The sequence below is a fragment of the Notamacropus eugenii genome, chromosome 2 (genome assembly GCF_028372415.1).
Source record: "Notamacropus eugenii isolate mMacEug1 chromosome 2, mMacEug1.pri_v2, whole genome shotgun sequence".
Classification (NCBI taxonomy): Eukaryota; Metazoa; Chordata; class Mammalia; order Diprotodontia; family Macropodidae; genus Notamacropus; species Notamacropus eugenii.
Window position 1 is genome coordinate 324,516,028 of NC_092873.1, and position 25,974 is coordinate 324,542,001.

The following is a 25,974-nucleotide window of genomic DNA, read 5'->3' on the forward strand; positions in this document are numbered from 1 at the left end:
AGTCCAGCATAGACTATGCCATAGCAGATTAGCAGCAGATCTTAAGGGTGACTGAATCTGCAGTGGTGGCTCAACCCACAGATGGTAAGGAGGTCACACAACTGGTCAGATGAAGATTACTGAAGACCCTTTACTGGTCCTGGGTGCAGGATTCTGTTGTACTGCTTATAGGAGTTCCAGGTCACAGTGCCAGGGTGAGGAGCACTAGCAGGACCCTGGTCACAGTTCTAGGGTGGAAAACAGTGCTTGTGGTCACTCACAGAACCAGAGCACAAACCAGGAGAGCAGTGACCACACCTCTCCTTACACCATACCACTTTGGAAGAGCCGAAAACTCATAACCCCCCAAAATGAGTTCTGAAAAAAGCAGCACTGAAACTTAGGACAATGCCCCTCCACCCCAGGAAAAGAGCCCAACTTTAACATAAAGTAACCCATTCAAGGTTTGGAGAGCTCCATAACTGTTAGAGAAATTTTGCTTACATTCAGTCTAAATCTGCCTCTTTGCAGCTTCCAATCATGGCTCCTTACTTTACCTTTGCAGTTAAGGAAACAATCCTAAATCCTCCCTCCTGTTGCCCCTCCCTCCAAAAAAAGCCTCTCTTCTTCCAGTTGAACATCTCTAGCTCCTCCCACAATCTTTATCTGACACAAACTTGAAATCTAACCTAAAGCTCATCATCATCCTGGCTGCCCTCCTCTGGACACCTGCCAGCAAATGTTGTACCTGAAACTAAAAAAAACAGCACAGTGGTTTGACAAGGACTAAATATGGAAACAAGTTGTTTCTATCACCTAATGAATCAATAGGCATTTATTAAGGATCAAGTACAGAAATCAAGTCCATGTCTCTCAATCAATATGTCCTTAAGTATTTATGTGTTAGACACTGTGCTGGGCTGGGGATAGAAGAACCAAAAACAAAAACAAAAAAAACTGTTCCTGCCTTCAAGAAGCTTACATCCTAACAGATAATGTGTACATATGAGAATGCAGATGAAACAGAAAATAAATACCAAATAGTATTGTGAGGCAGGGCACTAACAGGGTGGGTCAGAGGAGGCTTCAGGAATTCCAAGAGGTGAAGGTAAGAAAGGAGAGCATTCCAGACATGAAGTCAGCCAGTGCAAAAATGGAGAAACAGCACCAAGTGTGAGGAAAACCACATTACGGTATCCATGTACGGCCTGAGCATGTGAGCAAGAGTAATGTGTAATAAGACTAGAAAAATAGTTTGGGGCCAAGTTATGGAGGACATTGAATGCCAAACAGTTTATATTTTATCCTAGAGGTGATCATTGGAGTTTATTGATTAAGGGAATAAAATGGTTAGAAACCTGTACTATCAGTAAATAGCTTTGGCAGCTATGTGGAAGATAGACTGGATCAGGGACAGATCTGAGGCAGAGAAACCAACTAAAAGGCTATTACAATAAGTTAAACTAAATAATAATAATAAGAGCAGTTAGGTGGTACAATGGATAGAGACTAATCTTCCTGAGTTCAAATCCAGCCTCAGACACTTACTACTATATGACCCTGGGCAAGTCACTTAACCCTGTTTGCCTCAGTTTCCTTATCTATAAAATGAGTTGGAGAAGTAAATGGCAAACGATTCCAGTATTTTTCCCAGGAAAACCCCAAATTGGGACACAAAGAGACAAGACATGACTGAAAAACAACTGAACAGAAATGATAATAAATAAGCTGAACTAAAGTGATAGTTAAGTGAGTAAAAAGAAAGAGTCAAATGTTGTGGAGATAGAAGTCACAAAATCTAGCTTGTAGGGAGAGGGAGAGTGAAGACCTGACCTGGATACTGAGACTGTCAACAGATGACTAAAAGGATAGTAGTATCCTTGACAGAAATAGAGAAGTTGGGAACACAGGTGGGTTTAGAAAGAAAGCTGGTGAATTCTACTTTCGATACTCTGAAGGTACATGCTGGACTCCTTGGCTCTGTCCAGAAGTGGAAGTGAAAAGATTTTTAAAAGGTAGACTGTAGATAAAGACAAGTTCTGAAAACTTGGCTGAAAAGTCTGAGAGTGTGAATCCAGGAAAAGACCCCACCCAGCTCCTTTAGACTTTTGTCTTAGCCCAGGGGACTTTTCTAGCCAGTCCCTCTGGGGGAGATTTTGAACAGTTTAATCGCCTGCCTCCCACAGTCAGAGTCAGACTATACTCCTGCCAGGACTCCATGCTCAATGATTAGCATACTCTAGGCTCCTAATACTTTCCCCATCCCAGTAGTTCTAATCCACCCATGGATCACCCAAATTAGATTCTGGTGGCTATTATCTCTATATCCCCTGCCCCAGCCCCAATCATTCAGTCAATAAACATTATCCTTCCTTTCTCATTGTGTTAAGTTCTTGCCTCTCAAACTCTCTCCTGGACTCCTACCTTCATACTAGGGCACTTCAACATATGTGTGTGTGTGTATAATACATATGTGTATACTATGTATATATATATATATATATATATATTATATAAAAATAAATGATCTCTTCAAAACCCAAACTTCCCAGTTCCTCAGTCTATTTAACTTTCCAACCTATTCCTCCACTCCACCAGACACAGAGAAAGTGATGTTGATGATAATGCTATCAGCCAGATTCATGAATTCTGAAGCTCCGATATCTAATCATAATCTCTTATTATTCCATGTTTCCCTGGGTCCCACTTTTCTACTGACTGCCTTTCTGTTCCTTCGAAGAAATAGAATTATAGAATCTCAGAGTCAGAAGCGATCTAAGAGATCACCTGCACAGGAATCCCCTCCCCATCCCTGGTCAGTTATTCCACTGAGATACCATCATTGACAGGGAACTCACTACCTCACGAATGGGGAAGGAATGAGCATTTATTAAATGGCTACTATGTTCCAAGCACTATATTAGATACTTTACAAATATCTCTTCTGATTCTAGGAAGCAGGTGCTATTATTATTCCCCATTTTACAGTTGAGGATTCTGAGGCTAGCTGTTAAGTGACTTGCCCAAGGTCATTTAAATTCCTTTGGGCAGAGCCCCCACAGGTAAGGGTATGATACCCTATGTGAATAGAGGGAATGAAAAGAAAAAAAGGAAGGCAGGAAGAAAGGAAAGAAGGAAAGAGGAGCTGTTTTGACCAACTGACTAGTTCCAGTTGGATCCCCAGTGGGGCAGCTCCTACTTTTTACTCACAGACCTTAGCTTAAAAAGATCAAGGTCTCCTACTGCATCCAAGGCCATCTCCCAGTTGTCCTTATCTATATCTTGCTACTGGACCTATATGGCTCCAGAGGAGAAACTGATGCTGGTAATTTTGCACAGCTGTCCCTCACTTAAATCCAATTCACTTGCATGTCATAGCATCACCTCCCTAATGTTATGGTCCTCTTTGAGAATGAAGGATAAACAATAAAAACAACCCAGTTATGAAAAGGAATTTCAGAGCTCTTCATAATAGAGGTAAAACACTTATAGGTATACAAGGTGGGAGTACCTTGTACAGGGGAAGCTGTGGTTTGTCTTTCATTCTCAAAGAGGACCTTGACATCAGGAAAATGATGCCATGACTTGCAAGTAAACTGGATTTAAGTGAGGGAGGGTTGTGCAAGGTCACCAGCCTCACTCTCTCCTCTGGAGCCATCTGGGTCCACTGGCCAGATATAGATTGGGACAACTGAAGATGGCCCAGCACAGTAGAGGTAGAGTGGAGGAAGAGCTGAGTATATTGAGGAAGTGGGAGATTAGGGTATTTTTAAAAGAACATCAACAAGAGTACAAAGGCTGTTATCAAGGGTGTGTCCTTTTAGCAAAACTAGCAAAACTCATACATTGGGGGAAGGGAGGGAATCTTGAACTCTGGCAGATAACGGTTTTTAACAAAACAGGAGTAGAAACAGAGACAGAAAGATTGTGAATCAGGTGCTAATCTCCTTGAGAAATGACCTTCTCCTTGAGAATGATTTAGGGTGCAGTAGGTAACTGGACTGGGTAATAAGTATTGATAAGAGATAAGTAGAGGGAGAGTTCTAAAGCATCCACAAGAAGCAAGCAGTATTCTGACCCCTCTTCCAGGAATACAGTACTAGGGAAAGGGTTGTAGTGTCATCCATGGTAAACCATGTCTCAATGAGAGCCAAAAGAAGGGAAGAATATGAGAAGTCTAGGATGAAAAGAAGTTCCTCCTCCTAAACTCTGAGATTCAGCCAAATTGGCCTTCTCTGTGTTTCAGACAACACTCCATTTCTCTCTAAGCTCTTTCATCCATCCCACATGGGCCTGGAATATGCTCCCTCCCTTACTTTTGCTTTACAGGATCTCCCTCTTCATGATACAGTTCAAACATCATCTTCGGTATAAAGCTTTGCTTGAGCTCCCCAACCATCAGTGACCTCTTCACAAAACTATCTTGTATTTAACTCATCAATAAAGTTCTGGACATGGAATCTGGCAGATGGGTTCAAATCCTGCCTCAGACATAAACTATATGATGATGGACAGGTCACTTAACCCCTCAGTCTCAGAGGATCTTAGAGGATCAAACAAGATGATACATGTAAAGCATGTAAACCTTAAAGTGCTATATAATTATCAGCTATTATCACCTTTTCTATATTTGTATTTATTAACCATACTTTTGCTGGATATATTTTTACATATACTTATGTTCTCCCCTATTAGGATAGAAGCTATTTGTGATGAGACACTGTTTCTTTCTAAGTATCTGTATCACCAGCACCTAGCACAGACCCTGACACACAGTAGACAACTAATGTTATTCATTGAGTGATTGATAGGGTGGGTGTCCCAAAGAACACAGAGACAGGATTCAACAGAGATGAAGTGGAATATGGAAAGGGGTGGGTCAAGGTGAATGGGGACAAGAGAGTAGACAGCAGGGCTGGGGAGTGTGGTTATTTTTTGGCAGTCTGGGGAGTCTACATGAAGAGGGGTTGGGAATCCACTGATGAATGGAGAATGAGTCCAGGCACAGCGTCTGTAGAGAGAAAGAGGACCAGTGACCAAGGCAAATGAATAGAAAGTTCAGAGGCCTCCTTGTTCCCACATTCCACGTCCATTTGATGCATCCTAAGACTGTATTAACGTTTTCTGCTGCCTTATCACATTGTTGACTCATCTTCTAGGTATTTTTTCAAATGAATTGCTATCTAGTCATATCAGTCCCATTTTTTATTTGAGAAATCAATTTAGACACACAGAACCATAAACCATATAGGAGCTAGGTGGCATGGTAGATAGAGTGCTAGGCCCAGAGTCGGGAAGTTTTTGTTGTTCAGTCACTTAGCTGAGTCCAATTCTTCGTGAAACCATGGACCATAGCATACCAAGCCCTTCTCTCCTCCAATATCTCTCAAAGTCTGTCCAAGTTCGTATTCATTGTTTCCATTATACAATCTATCTCATCCTGTGCCTTTCTTTTCATCTTCTACCTTTCCCCACATCAAAGTTTTTCTTCCAGTGAGTTCCATCTTCTCATTATATAGCCAGTGTTGAAAGCTTCAGCTTCAGTATATGACCTTCCAGTGAATCGTGTGAATTAATTTCTTTAAGTATTGATTGATTTGATCTCCTTGCTGTCCAAGGGACTCTCAAAAGTCTTCTCCAGGAGCACAATTTGAAAATATTGATTCTGTGGCACTCAGCTTTTCTTATAGTCCACCTCTCATAACCATATATTGCTACTGGAAAAACTGTAGCTTTCACATATGGATCTTTGTCTCTGCTTTTTAGTATGCTGTCCAGATTTGCCATAGCTCTCCTTCCAAGGAGCAAAAGTCTTTTAATTTCATGGCTACAGCCACCATGTATAATGATCTTTGAGCCCGAGAATATAAAATCTGATCATGCTTTCTTTTCTTCCCTTGATTTGCCAGGAAGTGATGGGACCAGTTGCCAAGATCTTAATTCTTGGATGTTAAGCTTCAAGCCAGCTTTTACACTCTCTTCTTTCACCCTCATCAAGCCTTCTTAATTCTTTTTCACTTTCTGCCATCAAAGTAATATCATCTGCATAGCTGATATTTCTCCTGGCAATCTTCATTCCAGCTTTTGATTTATCCAGCCTGGCATTTCGCATGATGTACTCTGCCTGTAAGTTAAATAAATAAGGTGACAATATGCAGCCTTGTTGTACTCCTTTTCCAATCTTAAACCAATCAGTTATTCCTTGTTTGGTTCTAACTGTTGCTTCTTGGCCTACCTACAGGTTACTCAGGAGACAAGTAAGTTGATCTGGTATTTCCAGATCTTGAAGGACTTGCTACATTGCCACATTTTGTTGTAATGCCCCAGAGTCAAAGACTTCAATGCAGTCAATAAAGCAGAATTAGATGTTTTTTCTGGAATTCCCTTGTTTTCTCCCTAATCCAGTGAATGTGGGCAATTTGGTCTCTAGTTTCTCTGCCTCTTTGAAATCAACCTGCTCAGTTTACATATTTCTGAACCTTGCAGAATCTTAAGCATAACATTGCTGGCTTGTTAATTGAGCATAATTGTTCAGGAATTTGGACGTTCCTTGGTATTGTTCTTCTTTAGGATTGGGGCATAAACTGACTTTTCCAATCCAGCAGCCACTGTGGTGTTTTCCAAATTTGCTGGCATATTGAATGTGCAGCTCTTCAACAGCATCATCTTTTAGGGTTTTAAACAGCTCAGCTGGAATTCATCCCCTTCACTAGCCTTATTATTAGCAATGCTTCCTAAAGCCCACTTGACTTCATTCTCCAGGATGTCTGGCCTTAGAGCAGTAACCACACCATTGTAGTTATCAGTGATATGGAGATCTTTCTTTTATAGTTCTTCTGTATATTCTTGTTGCCTCTTCTTAATCTCTTCTGCTTCTATTAAGTCCCTATCATTTTTGTTCTTTTATCATGTGTATTTTTACATGAAAATTTCCCTTGATATCTCTAATTTTCTTGAAGAGTTCTCTTCTCTTTCCCATACTATTATTTTCTTGACTCTAGAGTACAAAATGAAGCAGGCAGAGACTAACAGAATTTTGCAAAGATAGCTCGCTGGTCATAACAAACACTCTTTTTTAACAACTCCAAAGGTGACTCTACACATGGACATCACCATATAGAAAAATACATAGTCAATATAATAGAAATCAGATTGATTATATATTTTTTAGTCAAAGGTGCAGATGCTCTATACAGTCAGTTAAAGTAAGACCTGGGGCTGACTATGAATGGGATCGTAGGTTTCTTATTACAAAGTTCAAACAAATTGAAGAAAGCAGGGGAAACCATCAGATCATAAAGGTATGACCTAAATAACATCCATTATAAATGTGAAGTGGAGGTGATGAATAGATTTAATGGATTAGATATGGTAGATAAAGTGACTGAAGAACTATAGACAAAGGTTGTCAATATTATACAGAAGGCAGCAACAAAAAAAATTCCAAAGAAAAAGAAAAGCAAGAAAGCAAAATGGTTGCTTATGAGGCTTTACAAATAGCTGAGGAAAGAAGAAAAGCAAAAGGGAAAGGGAAAGCTATATCCAAATGAATGTAGAATTCCAGAAAATAGCAAGGAGAGATAAGAAGATTTTCTTACAAGAGCAATGTAAATAAATAGGAGCCAGAAAGACAAGAAATAGAGTGGTGAATCAGTGGAATAGGTGAGGTACACAAGACACAGTAGCCAATGACTATAGTAATCTACGGTTTGACAAACCCAAAGATTCCAGCTTCTGGGATAAGAACTCAGAATCTGACAAAAACTACTGAGAAAACTGGGAAAAAAGTATGACAGAAACTAGGCATGAACCAGCATCTTAAACTGTATACCAAGATAAGGTCAGAATGAGACATAAAGGGTGATATCATAAGCAAATGAGGAGAGCAAGGAATAGTTTACCTGTCAGATCTATGGAGAAGGGAAGAATTTATGACCAAATAAGAGATAGTGGACATTACAAAGTACAAAATGGGTAATTTTGATTACATTAAATTAAAGTTTTTGCACAAAGTCAATGCAACCAAGATTAGAAGGGAAGCAGAAAGCTGGGAAACAATTTTTACAGCCAGGGTCTCTGATAAAGGCCTTATTTCTAAAATATATAGAGAACTGAGTCAAATTTATAAGAATACAAGTTATTCTCCAACTGATAAATAATCAAAGGATATGAACAGGCCATTTTCAGATGAAGAAATTAAAACTATCTAAAGTGATATGAAAAAATTTTCTAAATCACTATTGGTTAGAGAAATTCACATTAAAACAACTCTGAGGTACCATATCACTCCTATCGGATTAGCCAACGTGACAAAAAAGGGAAATGAAAAATGTTGGAGAAGATGTGGGATACTTGGAACACTAATGCATTGTTAGTGGAACTGTGAACTGATCCAACCATTCTGTAGAGGAATTTGGAATTATCCCCAAAGGGCTAGAAAACTGTACATACCCTTTGATCCAGCAAAAGCACTACTACGTCTGTATCCCAAAGACATCAAAAGAAAAGGAAAAGGATCCACATGTACAAAAATATTTACAGCAGCTCTTTTTGTGATGGCAAAGAATTCAAAATAGAGGAGATGCTTATCCATTGGGAAATGGCTAAACAAATTGTGATATATGAATGTAATGGAATACTATTGTTCTATAAGAAACTATGGGCAGACAGATTTCAGAAAAACTTGAACCAGATCTCAGAAAAATGCTGAGTGAAGTGAGCAGAACCAGGAAAACATTTTACACAGTAAGAACAACATTGTGCAACAACCAACTTTGATAGCCTTAGCAATGCAATGATCTGAGACAATTCCAAAAGACTCATGATAAAAAATGCTATCCCTATCCAAAGAACTATGGAGTATGAATGCAGATCAAAGCATACTATTTTCTTTTTTTGTTTGTTTTTTTTTTCTTTCTCTCAGTTTTTCCCTTTGGTTCTGACCATTCTTTAACAACAGGACTAATGTGAATATACACTCGATATGATTGTACGTATATAGCCTATATCAGATTCCCCTGCTTGGGGAAGGGATGGGAAGGAAGGGGGGAAAATTGGAACCCAAAACCTTATAAAAGTGAATGTTGAAAAATAAAATTAAACAAATGAAGAGTAATATTTTTAAATGAAAAAATACATAGGATTATAAAGGAAAACAATTATATTGAAATATAGTTATCAAGGACTCCAGGCTAAAAACTACTGAGTTAGATGACCTCTAAAGTCCCTTCTAGACTTTAAATTTATGATCCTAAGAGGCCAATTTAAGAACTAAAAGGTGAATGTTCTTCCATTTCACTTAAATTGTGAAATTTATTGGTGTATAATTGGGCAAAATAATTCCTTATAATTTCTTTAATTTCATCTTCATTGGTGGTATAGTCACCATTTTTATTTTTGATACTAATAATTTGGTTCGCTTCTCTCTTTTAATCAAATTAACCAATTGTTTATCTACTTCATTTATTTTTTCACAAAACCAACTCTTAGTTTTATTTATTTAATTCAATGAATGACTGAATAAGTTGTGGTATATGATCATGATAGAATACCACTGTCCTCTAAGAAATGATATCGACCACCTTAGAAAACATGGAAAGACTTGCATGAAATAATGAAGACTGAAATGAACAGAATCAAGAGAACATTGTATATAGTAACAGTAATAATTGTTTTAAGAACAACTTTGGCCGAATAAGTTGTTTTGACTATTATAAATACCCAAATTAACTACAAAGAACATATAAAGAAAAATGCTATCTGCATCCAAAGAAAGAACTAATAAAAACATGTATGTATAGAAATTTTACATATATATGTGTGTATGTGTATGTACATATATGTATACATGTATATGTGTGTATATATACACATACAGACACATACACATACCCCTATTTGTGTCTAATGGTAGCCATCTTAGGGGGGAAGAGAATGGGAAAGGAAGAAAAACAAGAAATTTACAAGACAATTTTGTTGTATGATTGAAAAGAATAACAAGTTGTGCATAGTAGATTTACAGTTTCATATGCAATCATCTTTTTTATTGTACTATGTTAAGGAAATGTTTGTTTTATTCCATAAATTAAAAATCAAATTTAATAATGATTCAAAAAATGAAACATTTAAAAAAATGTAGTGGGAGAACTAAAAGGTCTATTAAAAATTTAGACCAAGACCAGATTACAGTAGTTTTCCTGAGGTTATTTATGGAGAACATATCCATTAACCTTTCTTGAGAACTTCTAAGGCCTGATAAGAGTGAGAGGAAATTGTAACAACTACAGGATACCTCAAGGTTTCCCACTTCTACCCCATTAAGCCTATTCCAAATACAAACACCATCAATTTGGGATTTTCCCCACTGTTCACTCCCAAGCCTGAGAAACTTCAAAAGACAAAATTATAATGAAAAAGAAGAAGGAAGAGGAAGAAAAGAAGAAGGAAAAAGAAGAAGAAGAAGAAGAAGAAGAAGAAGAAGAAGAAAGGAGAAAAGAAAGGAGGAGAAGGAGAAGAAAGAAAAAGGAAAAAGAAAGAAGAAAGAAGAAGAAAGAAGAAGAAGAAAGAAGAAGAAAGAAGAAGAAAGAAGAAGAAGAAAGAAGAAGAAGAAGAAAGAAGGAGAAGAAGAAGAAAGAAGGAGAAGAAGAAGAAGAAGAAGAAGAAGAAGAAGAAGAAGAAAGAAGGAGAAGAAGAAGAAGAAGAAAGAAGGAGAAGAAGAAGAAGAAGAAGAAGAAGAAGAAAGAAGGAGAAGAAGAAGAAGAAGAAAGAAGGAGAAGAAGAAGAAGAAGAAGAAGAAGAAAGAAGGAGAAGAAGAAGAAGAAGAAGAAGAAGAAAGAAGGAGAAGAAGAAGAAGAAGAAAGAAGGAGAAGAAGAAGAAGAAGAAGAAGAAAGAAGGAGAAGAAGAAGAAGAAGAAGAAGAAGAAGAAGAAGAAGAAGAAGAAGAAGAAGAAGAAGAAGAAAGCCAGGGAATTGGCTTGGAAGAACACAATATACAGGGCAGGAATTAGAGCCTAACTAGAGGGAGAGAAGTAGGTGCCTGCAAAGCTTACACTTTCAGGAAAAGAAAGTCCATTAGATTTCAAGGCCAGAGACCCAATCAATTTTCTCAAGAGCATAAATGCTCTCCTGGTTATTTTTAGACATGAAATGCAATGATGCCCCTTTCAGGAAAACAACAAAAGAATCCCCACATTAACGTTCTTGCTTTCACAGCAGCCGTTAAGCCCACAATACCCTGCCAAGACACAGCCCCGCCCCCACCCACAGCATAGTTGACTGTTCCTCCATTTGTCTCTAGCCAGACCCTACAAGGTGACTGCTGCCCGACTCTACCGTAGGAGGAGACCCAAGGCTCAGTTTCATTGCAAAGGTCAGAGAGAGGCTGGGACTGAGGCTGAGGTGGACCTTTTCCAATGTGCTGTAAAGAAAAATGGACAACTTTAAGGAAAGTCACAAATCCTCATCCACATTTCCTTCAGCTCTGTGTGGGGGAACTCAGACCAGTAACAACAGGCTCTGCCTTGATTCAACTTAATTCCAGCAGGGGCTGTGCTGCCTATATCGCAAAACTGGCCAGGACAACCAGCCCCCAGGTAGGATGCTCAGAGCCTCAGACAGCCTTCACAGCTGGGGAAGGCACACCAGGCCACTTGGGAACATGAAGACTTGAGATCCCTTCCCTCCAGTTTTCCTCTAGGGGTAAGTGTGTAAATGAAATCACAATCTGTGTATTTTCTACATACCTCACACTAACATCAGAAGAGTACCCATGGAACTATGGTCTGCATCAATTATGTCTCCTCCATTAGACTATGAGGTCCTTGATCAAGGACTTTTATTATACTCACAGTGCTTAACGCGGTGTCTGGCACATAGTAGGCACTGAATATTTAATGACTGACCTGAATCATCAATCTAGGCAAAACAGAAGCTCACTCTAAGAACTAATTGATTATAGGCATCACTTTTCCTAATCTGGAAAATGAGAGGTTGGGATTAGGTTCTTTCATTCCAATTAATCATTTACTGCTATGTGCAAAGCTCTGCATTTGCATAATCTCTCCAATGCCTTCTTGCTCATTTTCTAATAGTGACACAGGACTGAGGATCAAGGTCACAATTCCTTCCTGTACTACGTCGTTAGAACTTAAGTAGATCTGCTAATATTTGTGTAACTGTTCATGGAGAAAAAGAAAAATAACTCATTGGTATATAACTCATTTAAGGGCAGCTAGGTAACACAGTGGATAGATTACAGGGCCTAAAGTCAGAAATACCTGAATTCAAATTTGGTCTCAGATACCTACTAGCTGCAAGTCACTTAACCCTGTTTGTCTCAATTTTCTTATCTGTCATGCCAGTATCTTTGCCCAGAAAACCCTAAAACAGGTCACAACGTATTGGACACAACTGAAAAATGACTGAACAACAACATATAATTCAATTATACACATTATCTCATTTGAGTCCAATATCATTAGCCCTATTTTACAGATGAGGAAACTGAGGCTCCGAAAGGCTAAATGATTTGCTCAGGACCATACTTTTAGTAAGTAGCAGGGATGGAAATCCTTGACTCCTATGCTTCCAATTTAAGCACACCATCACCAGCTTCTGATCTGATTCCTCTTCTCCTGTAGCAACAAAGAGTTAAGAGACAGGAGTAACAATCTTCATGATTTTCCATTTTTCCTAATTTAAGGGGGGAAGGGGTATTTTTACCCATCTCCTCTCAACCATTCCCATCATCCACTGATGTAGTCCCAGAAATTAGTCACATGGTGAAACCTGGATGTACAAACAAGAAACAACAAGACAGAATGGAGAATGATAGGCCACGTATCGTTGTAACCTTTAAAAATTAGTTCACCGAGTTCAGAAGGATTGTGGAATCAAGCTCCAAAAGAAGATGCTACATGGAAGTTGAAAGGGCAGAAGCTTCAAACAGAGGCAACCATCACAAAGAAAGAGGCCAAGATTCAGGCTGGCTCAGGAGCATCAGGAAAGTAGCCGTGTTGCCCCCAGTACAGGTGAGAGTAATCCTATATATCTCCTCTCCCACCCTACCACACCTCCCTCTAGCTTCTTCATGGGAGTCTGAAGCCTTTTCCCTTTGGCATAAGGTTGGGGGGAATCTGTTTACCTTCTTTTTTTTTGTCAATGCTTACTTTGTACAAACAGTGGTAACTACTGAAAGTTGTTCATTCAGTTTTTCTTACTGGGAATACAATTGAGAGAAAGCAATTGTGGGGAGTACCCCCAGATAAGAGATAGAAATAGGGCGAATACTGAGATGTTTCACCAGAAGCACTGTCTCTAGCTTGGAGTTAACAACTAAAAATGTAAAGAGAATCAGCTATATTTTGATATTACTTTTCATCATCTGGGCAAAAAAGTTAAAATACACTTAAGAGCTGAGCCCTTATAAACTGTTCAGTAGACTAGCCTTCTAGAAATTCACTTGCACTTCTTGGGAGAGATTCAGTCAGACTACATACAATAACCAGACACAGGACTTCTTGGTCCCCACAGCAAAATACTCTGTAATCCTAGCATCTTTTCCATATACCCTGCCCTTCTCTGGCCACAAGCTAATCCCCTGCTGACTCTTGACCTATTTACCAAGAGGATTCTGTCCAGAACAGGGAAGAGACAGCTCTCAGACTCTCAGAGCATTCCCTGCCTTGACAGTACATGCACTGAACCAGAGGCAAAATGAGGCTGTGGAGAAGAAAGTCCCTCCCCAACACTTACCCTGACATAACACCACTCGTCTCCCAGGGGTTTCTCCCCCTTCTGACTCTGACAGGTGGGTCTAAAGCAAAGGAAAGGGATGAAGAAGGCTTCTCCACAAACTAACTCCAAGCTCTGGAAGGCAGTTAGACTGAGCAAAGAGAGACCTTATGCAACGTATTGTGATTATCATTCTCATTATAAGGCCTGGGAATTGGCTCTTACTATAGAAACTTTCGCTACCATCATTTCCTATGCTGGCTTCCTCCAGCCTTAGGAGTTTAAAAGGGCAAAGTTTGCGTTGGGGGGAGGGAGGAATGAGAGAGAGGCCCATGCGGAAGGCACCAACTTGTTTTTGTTTGTTTTTTTTTTTTAAGGGAAAGCAGCAGCACTCAGAGCATGGAGTCCAGCCAAGCCCAATGGCCGAACTCAGTACACATTTCCTTTGGTCTGATTTCCTCCTGATGTACTTCAAATGAACAAAAGTTTTCCCCCATTCCAAATCCCTAGCAGTGAACAATTGTCTGGAATGCGATGTGATTTGAATTTATATGCTACTCAGAAGGCTTTTGCCACCAACCCATTTGGGACAACTGGAAAGCAGAATCTGGAACTCTGGTTCTATCTTTATGCTACCCCAACTCCTTCAACTTTGGACCTAGGGCTCATCCCAGAACTCAAGCTAAACAAGCTTACCAATTTGATATATTGTAGTCTCACTGGGGAATATTTTTGTTAGCATTCTCATTTCTGTTAACACCCCAAAATAACTTTGAGGTTGATTTCAGGTCCTGTTCTTCTCCACCAAGACTCAAAATTACATTTGACCCAAATATTTTTCACAGCAAGACATGAAGAATTATTGTTTACCAATTTGAGTAGGTGGGCACATGTGCAGGCAAATGGGAATAAAGGGCTTAGATGGAACAAAGGAGAAATTTACTCTTGCAAGCTCATGGGGATGAAGAAGCTTTGGATTCGTTCCTTCATTTGACAAACATATATTAAGCACCTATTGATTGTAAAGCACTGTGCTAGGCAACTACAGCATGCTACACAATTGCAGATACTAATGTATAGTATTCTTTGCTAGGAAAGGCAGAAAGAGTGGATGGTACGTAACCCTATGTGAACAGACCTGCTCATTCTGCCAGTGGATGATGCAACAGGAAACTTACAAAGGCAACTGAAGGAAATTAGAATCAGAATTCCAATGCCCCAAAACAGGCTGAAATTAAAGGCACCCAGGGTATGTCTCCCCCTGCGTTCCTCAACTTCCTGGGCTCTCAAAGCAGGACAGATATTTGATGAAATAAAGCAAATTTTCTGTACTCCCTCATACTGAACACAGTATATCATCAGAATGAAGCCCTCCAAATCCAGTGGTTTATACTGGATAGTTCAGGACAAGGAAATATTCACCCCTTGGGCCCAATAAGCATTTTAGAGCATAGTATAAGAGAGGCATCCCAGGGTAGTGGATGGAATACTGGAATTAGTATCAGAAAGACAAGAGTTCAAATCCCATTTCAAATACTTATCAGCTGGGTGACCATGGGCAAGTTTTGCATAACTTCCCCAACCCTCAGCAGAGAAAGGGGGATGGTAAAGGAACTATCTCCCAGACTGGTAAATGTTTGACAAATGACTCTCCAGGAGAAAAACAAGTATCCCACAACAAATTTAATCTGCATCATTAACATTTTCTCCATCACTTTCTTAATTCCAGGAAATCAACAAAACAATAAGTCAAGCCTAGATTTATAGTTTTTACAAATTTCCAAGGTATAAATTTACACTTAAAATTTAACATTTGGAAGAGGCTCAAGTTGGTGTGTGTATATATATATCCCTGGTTGTTATAGACATCAAAAGAAATACTGTGTGTACGTGAGTGTATACACACACATATATGTATTATGAATGTATGTGTGTATATATATATGTGTATGTGTGTATATGTATGTGTGTATATATATATATATATATATATATATATATATATAAAACACCTAGTAGTAGTACAGGCTGTGGGGAAACTGAGGTGGGCCCTCAGGAGGAGAAGTACCAGAAGGAAGGGTAAAAGACAATGAAGGAAAGAAGCAGATAGGATGTGAGAGCTGGAGGAAGAGGAGTAAGAAAAGCTACAAAAATGCAAAAGACATACAAAATAAATATGCAAAGGGCAATGTATTTGGGTCAATTCTTTCAGCATTGGGACTCCAATCACTTGCCTGTCACTTTGTCTTTTCTCTAAAAGGCAACAAGACTAATTAATGCCCCTTCTCACACAACATTCTTATGAGTTCAATAAGGAGAAATACGAAATAGTTATGAATTTCACAAAGAAGGAGAAACTGAGGTAATAAAAATAGAATAAATTTTGCACCAAAGACACATGGCATAGACTTCACACAGTAGGGCCCTTAATGAATACTTTCTGTTAATTCACTAAACATTACTAGGTACCTAACTATACACAAGACATCATTTTAGAGTTTGTTGTCGTTTAGTCGTGTCAGACTGTTCATGACCCCATGGACCATAGTCAAGGTTATCCATGGGATTTTCTTGGTAAAAATACTGGAGTGTCTTGGTAAAAGTACTGAAGTATTATTCTCCAGTGGATTAAGGCAAACAGAGGTTAAGTGACTTGCCAGGGTCACACAGTTAGGCAGTGTCTGATACTGCCTATACTGGATAAACTGTTTTCTAAAATAGAGAAAATGATAGGCAGGCTGCATTTGAACTCAGGTCTTCCTGACCCCAGGCCCACGGGTCTATCCAGTAAGCCACCTAAGCTGCCGACTTTAGAGCTGGAAGAGCTACAAATATGAAACATTTTTTTCTCTCAAGGAACTTAAATCTAGTAGGGGTGATAAGACATGTATAAAAATCATTGTAATGCAAGTAAGAATGTGGTAAGTATATGAGAACAAAATATGATGAAATCAGATGAAGGAGAAATCATTTCTAGCTAGGTAAAATGGGGGAAGGCTCCATGATGGAAGTAAAAAGTGGGTCATGGCTTGAAGAAAAAGTAGAGAGAGGACCAATTAGCAAGCATGAGGTAGAAATAGTGGCTACTCAGAACATAAGGAATGAATTGAGTGAAGGTAAACAGGGTAGAAAAGTGTGGGGGTTGTTTGCCAGAAGCAGAGAACACACACCACTAAACAAATATGAAGTATCAGTCACCATGCTAGTCTATGGGGATAAAAATACAAAGACTGAAACAATCCCATTTCTTAAGGAAGTTACATTCTAACCCAGGAAACAAGTATACACAGAATGAATATACACAGTATACAAACAACTAGACAGTAGTTAAATGCAAGGTTATTTGGGAGAGAGCAAGGAAGGAAACAAGCATTTATTAAGTGCCTACTGTGTACCAGGCACTGTCTTAGCACTTTACAAACATTCCTCATTTAACCCTCACAACAACCCTGGGAGGTAGGTGCTATTATTATCCCTATTTTGCAGCTGAGGAAACTGAGGCAGACAGAGGTTAAGTAACTCACCTAGGGTCACACAGATAATAAACGTCCAAGGCTGGATTTGAATGGCTGGGGGGATCAGGAAAGACTTCTTATAAAAGGTGATACTTGAGCTGAATCTATAAAGAAGAGGGGACTCCATGAGTTAAGGGTGAGAAGAGAGTGCATTCCAGGCATGGGGAATGATCAGTACCAAGGAACAGAGGAAAAAGAGGTAATGTGGTGTGTGAGGAACAGAGACAAGTCCAATCTGGGTGGATCAAAGAGTGTGGGAGGGGGGATAATGTACAATGATGCTGGAAATACTGATTATTTTCCTTAATTGAAAACCATCCCTTTTTTCTTGCTACAAATCCTACCTGATCGAAATGGAAGATCTAGAGAAAAGGATGGATTGTTTTATTCATGTTTGAATTAAAATGCTCATATTTTAATACTTTGTGTCAATATTCATTACTGATATTGGTATTTTACTTTTATGGTTTAATAATCTTTTTTCTTTCTCTTTCTATATGTTAAGTCTCAGGCTAGAAGGACAGCAGCCACTCACAGGCCAATCCCACTACAGATCAGTATGGAAGCTTTTGATCTGCTCTGTTGTGCCTCCTTAAGCAGCCTGATGACAACACCCCCCCAACTCCAGGGGAAGGACAGGCTCACCACATTGGTGTTGAATTTAAGGAGGACACAACTGGTTTAGCCCACTGCAGCTCAGAACTCCCCAACTCAAGCAATCTACCCACTTCTGCCTTCACGGTAGCAGAGAATATGGGAATGTGCAACCACACCCAGCAATGTTATCATTTTCTCTATTTTAGAAAACAGTTTATCCAGTACAGGGATTATTTGTTTTTTTAGTGTTTATCCATCTGGTGCCTTTTTGTATGGCACCTCATTCATGGGCTGTTTAAATTCTTGTAAAATTGGTTTATTTTATTATCTACTTCCTGTTTTGTCCATTTAGCTTTTGTAGAGGAGAGGAGGGAAGATCCCAATCTGCCACTATACACCCAGTGAGGAAGTTCCCTACCCCAGTGCCTATCAGCAACTGCATTTGTCCATTTATGCTAACAGTTTTGTTGACATACAACTATTTGTAATAGTCTCTGATATTTCTTAATTTCTTTTGTAATCATTAATTTCCCTGAGTTTCTGATTTTAGTTATTTAATTGGCATGAGATTTAGTCTGGGAAGAAGCCTTGAATGCCAGCACCAGGCACCTGAACTTTATTCACAGGTTCTAGAGCTAGAAGTTACCTTAGAAGTCCTCTAATCTAGGACTTCTCAAACTTTTTCTACTCTGGACCCTTTTTCATGTTTCAGCAGCATCCGTTGGTGTTGAGTGGCATGACAGCATTCACAGTGCAAAGTGTGCATATTGTGCATTTAGAACTAAGGCTACAGTGAAGTTGCATGACACCACACAGGCCGGCATTGCTAGGCAGATCTTGGGTTCATTACGCACTTGATTTTTAATTAATTTTTGGTCGTTGTACGTTCAGAAACTTTTTAATGGTGCCAAATTTTTTGCACACCCATATTGGTTGTGAGCACTGTTCTAATCCAACCTCCTCCTTTTACAGGGGAGGAAACTGAGGCCCAGAGAAAGTGATCAGACTGAGGTAATAATTAATTAGTGGAACCAGGATTCCAAACTACATCCTTTGATTCCTAACTCCAAGCGCTTTTCATCTCACCACTCAGTAGGCAATGCTGAATGACAAAAAATGAGAGAACAGAATCCTGTTCCTGGGTTTATTCTTAATGCAGAACGTCTTCCCTTGTGTCCATCTGGATGGAATTTGAAACATTTATGGTTTTACACAAAGTAAAGTGCTGGAATTCTTGACAAATTACTGAAATGAGGTCACCAATCTCTCTCTCTCCTCCTGAAGTTTCCAGGAAAGAAAACCCTCTCTGGCCACCTGGGACACACAACGAACAGTGGGACCCTCGAGAATTCTGTGTGGTGGAAGCACTATGTTCTAAATGTCGATTTCTTACTGTGTACTCCATAAGTGATTGCCATACTAATACTAGCAGCACATTAGATGAAATACCTGAAAAAACTGACTTTTCAGCTTTTTAAAGCCCATTCTCTGACATATACTTGGAGCTCTGCTAACAGAAAGTAATAAGGACAGAGAGCAAATGGGAAACAGTCTTTTTTCAAACCCAGTGCAATTCTAGCCATTCTTCAGAAACCCATCCACAGGAGGGCCATCATGATGGAAAGGGACTCAAAACCACTGAGCACTAGGATGTGTAGAAGGCCCTGGCAGTAGTACAGTATAAAATGGAAGCATGATTGCTGTCTTCAAGTATTTGAAGAGCTGGCATATGGAAGAGGCACCAGAGGGTACAACTTGGACCAAAGCATGGAAGTTAAAGAGACTCGGGTTTTTGCTCAATATAAGGGAAACCTCCCTTATAGTGGGGTTCTCAAACTGTGCACAGCAGCTAGAGAGCTACAGTAAACTAATAAGAATGCCTTGGGATATTTTAAATTTTCAAGGGAAACAGGAATACTCATCAACATCTGTCAGACATCTCCAATTACCAGCTCAAGGAAGTTCACAGTTTCAACATAAGATCACTCTACATTCTTTTCAATGATGTTCTCAAATGGTTGAGATATGTTTTTGTTTACTTGTACTTTTGGCTACTCCTGTAACCTTGAACTTTCTGGTTTGTAACATCATATCTTTATGAAGCCAGATTTTTGGTGGTTATTGTGCTAAAAAAGCAAAAACTCTACAAAAGTCAAGGTGGAATAAGAAATGAATCTGGCAATGTCCAATGTGATTCCAAGGTTTAAGAAGCTATATAGAGTCAATTTATAAATGTAGTTATTTAAGGATGAAATAAAAATATTATTTTTTCTTGCAATTTATGGGTATTATATTTTTGGTGGTTACTATGTGTAACCTTGAACTTTCTTGTTTGTAATGTCACACGTATTAAGTTGTTTGAATGTAACTACTTAATAAACAGAATTGTTAAATATACCTCTTGGCTTAAGAGCACTGTGAAAATTTACTGAGATGTTAAGGGCACCATGAACTAAAATGGTTTGGGAACCTCTATCCTAACAATTAGCTCTGTCTAGAAATAGAACAGGTTGCCTTGAAAAGTGGTGAGTTCCTATACCCAAAAAGTTATTAAATTTTACATAGCCTTTGACCTAACTATACTACTATCGGGCCTATACTTCCCCATATGTACAAAAGATATTTACAGCAGTTCTTTTAGTAGTGGCAAAGAACTAGAAACTAAGGGAACGCCCATCAATTGGGGAGTGGCTGAAGAAATCATGGTATGTGCATGTGATTTACCGTAGGGATTAAGAAAATGGCCTCGGTTTCAGAGGAAACTGAAAAGACTTCTATGAACTGTTGTGGAGCTATGTGAGTAGAACTAGGAGAAGAATTTACACAATGACAACATTTTAGAGAAAAACAAATTTAAAAGACTTTAGAACCTTGATCAGTGCAACGATTGATGACAAATCTAGAAGGCTAAAGATGAAACACGCTACCTACTTTCTGTCCAAAAAGTGATGAGCTTAAAATGTGGAGAAAGACATGCATTTTTGAACATGAACAATATGGGAATTCATTTTCCTAGGTTATTCACGTGTATGATGAGGATTTCATTTTCTTTTTAGTTATTTTTTATGTCCCTTCAATTGGAAGTGGGGAACAATGAAAGGGGATATTATGTGGCATGTAAAAATGTTTTAATTTTTTTTCTCTTAAAAATTGAAAGGTGGGGAATTCTTCATAACTGTTAACACAGACACTCCTCCTAAGGAGATATTACAGAGAGGATTCTCACACTCTGGGAGTTGACTGAATGACCTCTTTGGTCCTTTTTCAAACCTACAGTTCTAAAGTTTTACCATATCAAGGCCAAAAGAAATCCAGGACATGTAAGAAAAGCCCCTGAATCCTTCCTGGGTGTACTCCATACTTCTAACTTCCTGGAAATGATAGTAACAAACAGGCTGTGTCATTCATTTGAAAGCACTCAATGGAGATGAAATATTTTCAGTGTCTTTCCACACAACTTGTGCTGACTAAAAACTTGTTAAAAGAAGGAATTTTACTGGGTTCATCAGATAGCTTTATCTCACCTAACAGAGAGCTCAAGTCCAGTCAGAATTCAATTCATTGAGCATTTATTCAGGGCCCCCTAGTATGTGCAGGCACTGATTTAGGTGCTAGCATATAAAAACTAACAAAAAAGAAAAAAAAACAAAACCTAAATATACCCTGCCCTCAAAGAGTTTACATTCTAATGGAAATCTAGTACAAAGTCAACCTGGCTAAGCTACCCCATACCTACCAGTACCAATCAAGCAGAGCTAGATTTTCTCAAAAAGAAAAACCTGTCTGGATTTAGAAATAGGTCTAATATCTCCTAGGCCAGAGTAAACCAATAAAGTTAAGTTATAGTTATTGTCCTTGAAGAGATTATGAGGAGAACCCCCTATGGGATCAAGCCCAATTTCCAAAGCCTAAAGGGCTTGAGTTGTTCAAAAGTTTAGGGCTTAGAGAGAATCTGTGGAAACAAAAGGCATAAAGAAGCATAAAGAAAACTAAACAGAGTTCTATGTATTCTAAGAAGTTTAATCCATGAAATTCAATGGGCAGGGGCAAGGGCAAGGGATATCCCAAAGTCAGAAAATGGTTTTGACCCGAGACCCAGGTACCCATTTAGAAGGACTCTTGTTTTCCCAGGGAGCAAAGAAACAATTTTGATCTTGGATTAGAGGAGAAATAGAATAATCCCAAATTACAAGAGGAATTAATCAACAGGATGGCAAAACATGAAGGTCCTGGAAGACACTTAATACTTAAAGCCAAATCAAAATGAATCAAGAAATGTCAAGTGATAGGGAAAAATAAAAAACAGTGAGTTTGAAGGTGGGGAGTCTGGGTTCAAATCCTGCCTCTGCCATTTACTATCTGTTATTGGTTGAGATGTCCTTATACTTCAGCACAATAATGTGTGCACTTTAAATGGTATACTGTGTGTGCATGTACACTAGAGAAGAAACTGTAAAGAAAAAGAAAAACAGGCCTTAATCCCAGGGATATATGGTCTGCAGGTGAACAAAATTCTCTTCAATTCCCTAGTGCAGAGGTCCTCAGATTCCAAATCTAGCATTCTTTCTACATCCCTTAAGAAGTTTATTAATCAAAGATTTTGTAGTGTCCTCTGAAAAGACAATCAAGGTTAGTGGGCAAGCAAGCCCTTGATGGTCAAACCAATAGGCTAGCCAATGTTTCCAAAAAGTTAGAAGAAGTCAGTCAGTTAAAAAGTAATTACTATTTTATGACATGACTATGATGCCGATACCTAGACCAGAAAAAGCAAAAATAGAGAAAGAAAACTAAAGTCCAATTTCCCTAATGAAAACTGATGAAAAGAAATTTAAATAAAACACTAGCAAGGAGATTAGCAATATAACATACAGCTCATACATTGTGACCAGGTGGAATTTATACCAGGAATACACAGTTGATTCAATATTAGGAAACCTATCAACATAACTGACCATAGCAATAATAAGATCAACAGAAATCATATGATTATCTCAACAGATGCAGATGTATTTTGATAAAATACAACACTCATTCCTATTAAAAAACATTAGAAAGCATAGGAATAAATGGAGCTTTCCTTAAAATGATAAGTAGTATCTATCTGAAACCAAAAGCAAGCATTATCTGAAATGATGATAAGCTAGAAGCCTCCCCAATTAGATCAGGAGCAAAATAGGGATGTCTATTATCACCACTATTCAATATTACACTAGAAATGCTAGCTATAGCAATAAGAGAAGTAAAAGAAATTGAAAAAATTAGAACAGACAGTGAAGAAACAAAACTATCACTCTTTGCTGATGATATGATGGTATACTTGGAGAATCCTACAGGAACTAAAAAACTAGCTGAAATAATCAACATCTTTAGCAAAGTTGCAGCATGTAAAATAAATCCACACAAATCACCATCATTTCTATATATTACCAACAAAATCCTAAATCAAGAAATAGAGAAATCCAATTAAAATAACTAGAGACAATATAAAATGCTGCCTGCCAAGACAAATCCAGGAACCATACAAACAGAATTACAAAACACTTTTCACACAAATGAAGTCAGATCTAAAATGGAAAAATACCAATTGTTCATGGGTAGGCTGAGTTAATATAACAAAAACGGCAATTTTACCCAAATTAATCTATTTATTCAGTGTCATATCAAACTACCAAAAATTAGAGTTAGAAAAAATAGTAACAAAATTCTTCTGGAAGAACAAAAGGTCAAGAATATCACCAGAATCAGTGAAAAAAAATGTGAAGGAAGGTGGCCCAGCAGTACCAGATGTCAAACTGTATTAGAAAGTAGTAATCATCAAAACAATCTGGTACTGGCTAAGAAACAGAGTGGTGAATCAGTGGAATAGATTAGGTACACAATCCAAAATAGTAAATGATCATAGTTATCTAGTGTTTGATAAGCACAAAAATCCAAGCTTTTGGGACAAGAGCTCACTTTCTGATGAAAACTGCTGGGAAAACTGGAAAGCAATTTGGCAAAAATAACAAGGTATAGACGAATATCTCACACCATATACCAAGATAAGGTAATACATGATTTAGACATAAAGGGTGATACCATAAACAAATTAGGAGAGCACAAAATAGTTTACCCATTAGATTTTTAGATAAGGGATAGAGAGAAACGAGATAGAGAGCATTAGGGGATGCAAAATGGATATTTTTGATTATATTAAATTTTAAAAGGTTTTACACAAACAAAACCAATGCAGCCAAGATTAAAAGGAAAGCAAAAAATGGGGAGAAATTTTTAGAGTAAGATTCTCCGATAAAGGCTTCGTTTCTCAAATATATAGAGAAATGAGTCAAATTTATGAGAATACAAGTCATTCCCCAATTGGCAAATGGTCAAAGGATATAAATAAGTAGTTTCCAGATGAAGAAACCAAAGCTATCTATAGCTATAAGAAAAAATGTTCTAAATCACTGTTGATTAGAGAAATGTAAACTAAAACAACTCTTGAGGTACCACTCACACCTGTCAGATTGGTTAATAAGACAAAAAAGGAAAATGAAAAATGTTGAAAGGGATGTAGAAAAATTGGGACATTAATGCACTGTTGGTGGAACTGTGAACTAACCCAACCATTCTATGCCCAAAGGGATATAAAACTCTATATACCCTTTAATCCAACAATACCACCTCTAGGTCTGTATCCCAAAGAGAGCAATGAAAAACAAAAAGGATCTTTGTGTACAAAAATATTTATAGTAGCCCTTTTCGTGGTGGCCAAAAACTGGAAATTGAAGGGATAACATGAATGGAGGAATGGCTAAACAAGTTGTAGTACACAGTTGTGATGGAATATTATTGTGCTATAAGAATGTCAAGCAGGATGTTTTCAGAAAATCTTGGAAAGACTTACATGACCTGACGCAAAGTGAAGTGAGCACAACTGGGAGAACAGAGTACACAGTAACAGCATTATCCATATGATGATCAACTGTAAATCAACTTAGCTATTCTCAGCAATACAATGATCTAAGGACAATTCCAAAGGACTTACGATGAAAAATTCTAGACACTTCCAGAGAAAAATCTGATTAAAGCATTTTTTTACTTTATTTTTCTTGGGCTTTTTCCTTTTTTTTCTTTTGATCTATGTTTTCTTGCATAACATGACTAATATAGAAACATGTTTTGCATGACTGCACATACATAACCTATTTCAAATTGTCTTCTGAATGAGGGAGGAGGGAAAGAATTTGGAACTCAACATTTTTTCAAAATGTTAAAAATTGTTTTTATATGTAATTGGAAAGAAGAAAATATTTAAATTTTAAAAAATTTAAGTGGTTACTATCAATAAACCCTTCCTGTCCCATAAGACCTACAGCTCCAGAAATATCACCAAAGCCTTTCCCACATGACAATAATAATAATAGCTAACAATTACATAATGTTTACTATGTGCCAAGGACTGTGCTAAGCATTTTATAAATTATTACCTCATTTGATCCTCACAAACTACCCTGGGAGGTAGGTGCTGTTCTTATCCCCACTTTGCAGATAAAGAAACTGAGAGGTTAAATGGTCTTACTTCCATGCTGTTACTCATGCTATTTCTCCAAACTAAAATTTCTTCAAGAGCACTGGCCTGAGAATCTGAAGGCTTTGACTCTAGATCCAAATTCAATCAATCAATCAATCATTCAATAACCATTTATTAGGTGTTTATCATATGCCACACACCATGCCAGGCATTGGGAATACAAAGAAGCAAAAGATACCTTAAGGAACTTAAGTAACTGTAGAAGGAAGGAAGGATTTATCCTTTACTAAGAACGTACTATGTAGTAGGCACTGTGCTAACTGCTTTATAAACATTATCTCACTTGATCTTCACATCAACTGTGTGAACCGACAGGTGCTATTATTATCTCTACTTTACATTTAAGGAAACTGAGGCAGAGAGAGGTTAAGTGATTTACTCAGGGTCACATAGCTATAAATGTCCGAGGCCATATATCTTTCTGAAATCAGGTCCAGCTGCCCCTCCTCTAGAGAAAAGGGACACAGACTAGATACTTTCTAAGGTCTCTTCAAACATTAGCATTCTATGTTGTTATCATTCGTTAAGTACCAATACAGAGCCGAACTCCTTTGAATGGCTTCAAGACCCTCTTGGTTC

The 25,974-nt window shown here is 38.2% G+C and overlaps 1 protein-coding gene across 3 annotated transcripts in view; it reads right to left on the reverse strand.

Moving 5' to 3' along the window:
* The window catches only part of AATK (apoptosis associated tyrosine kinase), a 212,039-nt gene that overhangs the window by 178,542 nt on the left and 7,523 nt on the right, over positions 1-25,974 (reverse strand). Inside the window, exon 1 of one of the 3 annotated variants that reach the window (XM_072645273.1) lies at positions 13,732-15,564. The exons of the other annotated variants lie outside the window; for them this stretch is intronic. The gene's annotated coding sequence lies outside the window, so the exon portion shown is untranslated. Of the gene's footprint in view, positions 1-13,731; positions 15,565-25,974 lie in introns of those variants that run through there. 3 annotated transcript variants of the gene reach the window in all.